This window comes from Alligator sinensis, unplaced genomic scaffold, assembly GCF_000455745.1.
Source record: "Alligator sinensis unplaced genomic scaffold, ASM45574v1 scaffold289_1, whole genome shotgun sequence".
Classification (NCBI taxonomy): domain Eukaryota; kingdom Metazoa; phylum Chordata; order Crocodylia; family Alligatoridae; genus Alligator; species Alligator sinensis.
The window spans coordinates 2,181,793-2,184,501 of record NW_005841881.1 but is presented as its reverse complement, the minus strand read 5'-3'; the positions used below and the strand labels follow the sequence as shown (position 1 = coordinate 2,184,501).

General features: G+C 59.8%; 1 pseudogene; it reads left to right on the top strand.

Annotated features, from left to right (window-relative positions):
* Positions 1-2,088, top strand: part of LOC112549215 — a 6,598-nt pseudogene extending 4,510 nt beyond the window's left edge.
* The last annotated feature ends 621 nt before the right edge of the window (positions 2,089-2,709 follow it).

Below are 2,709 nucleotides of genomic sequence, written 5' to 3'. Positions count from 1 at the left end.
TCCCTCCTCGGCCCATAGCCTGAGACTGGGAGGATCGACGAGAACACCACCTGTGCCCCCAGACCCTTTAGCCCCAGTCCCAAATCCCTATAGCGCCTCATGACCCGGCTGGGAGTGCTCAGAGCCGTGTCATTGGTGCCAACATGAATTAGGAGCATGGGGTACTGGTCTGTGGGTTTGAGGAGCTCTGGGATCCTCTCCGCAATATCCCAGATGCGGGCCCCCGGGAAGCAGCAGACTTCCTGGGCTAAGGGGTCGGGGTGGCAGATTGCCCCCTCAGTCCCCCTCAGGAGGGAGTCTCCCACAACAAACACCTTACGTTTTGTCTTGGGGAGAGCAGGGGCGGTAGCTGCAGTTGGGCCGATGTTGCCTGCGGGAGCCGGCAACTCAGCAGGCTCTGCTGGAGCGGCAGGAGGTGTGAGGGAGACTGTGGTCTACCCTCCACCTCCCAGGGGAGAAGGGCCCGGCAGTAGGAGTCTATCTCTTGCTCGCAGTCCCTGATGGCATGCAGTCTCTGGACTGTGGCCTGGAGCTCCTCCAGCTGGCGCGCCAGAGACCCCAAAAGGGAGAAGACCCCACAAGGGGAGGTCACCATGCTCCCAGGCCCCAGAGCCTTGAAAAGGAACAGGCAGCCCCCGCAGCCGAAAGCCAGGGGCTCCGTCTGCGTGGAGGCCGGAACCAGGGGCTCTGTCTGGGTGGCTGGCTCTGAGGTGCCAGGGGGGGGCCCCAGAGCCAGAGGGGATGCCCGAGGGGATCCTCGGGGTGCGGTGTGTGCCCATCTGTGTCATGCCTTTGGTAGGCTGGCTACGGCTGGTACTGTCTACCCTAGGGGGTGCGCAGGCAGGGTCCGGGGCCCTCCCATGTGCCCTCCCGTGCGAACTCCGCGCTAACTCACGCACCGGCAGAGAAGCACGCCTGTTTGCGCAGCCTGGTCGCGTGGCTTCCTGGGGGGCTGGGTGAAGTAGGGGCCTGGGCGGGGCTTGACCTGGCCTGGCTCCACTCAGCTGCCTCCTCCCACACACACACTAAGGGGTTATCCCCCTCTCTCCATGGGTCCCGCTTACCTCTGGCTGTGCTGGGGGTCGGTGGGGGGCTTCGCGGCTGCTGGAGGGTTTCTGGGGGGCTTCAGGGGAGTGGGGGCACAGCGGGCTTTCACCCGCGCGTCTCTCGCCTTTCCTGCGTCTAACTGGGGCTTTTTCCCTGTCGGCGGGCCCTTTTAAACTGCGCGCATGTGCAGTGGGCCTGCCGTCGAGGAAGCTGCTCTTGGGTTGTGTCCCTTGTCAGGGTGCTGGCCCCACATAGCTCTAGTTTGGAGGTCATCTGCCTGGCCCCACATCCAAGAGTGAGCTTGCTCACTGGGGACCCTAACCAGTTAGGCTGTTATTACCCCATGTCATGTTGCTGCAGCTAACAATGACCCTCTGTTTGCTTTCTCTACTGACTGCCCATTTACCAGGGTAGAAGATGCCATCGAGTGCCCAGGATCCACCTGCCCACTTCCAGGTACTCCAGGGGCCATCCAGATGCACTGCCTGCACTGGGAGCAATGCATATGGTGGGACAGTATCCAAGAGAAGCTGCTCTGGACAGAGCGGTTATGCCTCTAAGAGTCCTGTGAATACCACTAGCAAGTTCTGGCTAAGTTCTTCCACTCATGCTGTAACCAGGCCCTTCTCCTGGAGGAGGTGCAGGCTGAGAGGGTAGCTTGGAAGCAGCTGGTGGTAGAGATAATGGAAGAACAGCAGCTGGCCCATGACAGCTGTGAGGAGCTGAGGCAAGTATGGGCCTCCATCAATGCTGCCATCCAGGAGGAGTGAAGAGTGTTGCAACAGCTCCTGGCCACCATACCCACTCCAGCCACTCCTGCTGCTGTGCCCCAGCCCATGCCAGTCCCAGAACGGGTGCCTGATCCCCCTGGCCAGCCCGTACCCACACTATGGCTCAGAGCCCAGCTACGAAAATTTTTCTTGGCTGGTGGCTTAGCTGGCACCCCAGCAGGACCCGCAGGCCTGCTGCGGCCATTGAGGGGTGCCACTTCTTCATCTCCCCTTCCTGGTCTTGGGCCTACCTGCAGTGGCTGCCCCTTAGGAGGAGCCCCTGCTCTCCTCCCTAGAGCAGCTGAAGCCCTGGCCACATCAGTTTGGCCTCCATACGTGGGGTGGTAGCACACAGGGCCGAGGCCAGATTCAAGGCCAAGGGGCAGCCAAGCCCTGATTCTCTCTTTTCTGCGCTTCCTCCCCTGGGATTTCCCCCACACCTAAGAACCCTCTCTCTTTCCCCTGGTGCTTGTATAAAGAGTTTCCATTCATTTCTGATTGTGAATGGGTTTGTGCCCAGGGTTGTGGGGTGGTGCTGGGTGAGTTGTGGTGGGGTTGTGGAGGGTCTCATGTGGAATACTGTTAGCTTGTTGAACTGTTGGTATTGGGGAAGTTTTGGGGAGAGGGAATAAAGTTGCTTTTGTTTTCAGAATAGCCACACTGCCTATGTTGTTGTGGTCCTGGCAGTGGCCAGGGATGGCATCCCTTGGGCAGGAGGCCTGGTGCAGGTGGACAGAAGGCCAGTGCCCTACTCAGGGAGGTGAGCCTGCAGATGGGCAGTGATGGCCTCATGCACTCTGGCTTCCATGCACCACCATCGAAGGGGGTGATCCTCTTGAACACTAAAAACTGATCCTCTTGAGTCCCTTGAAAACTGACAAAATTATAAAAC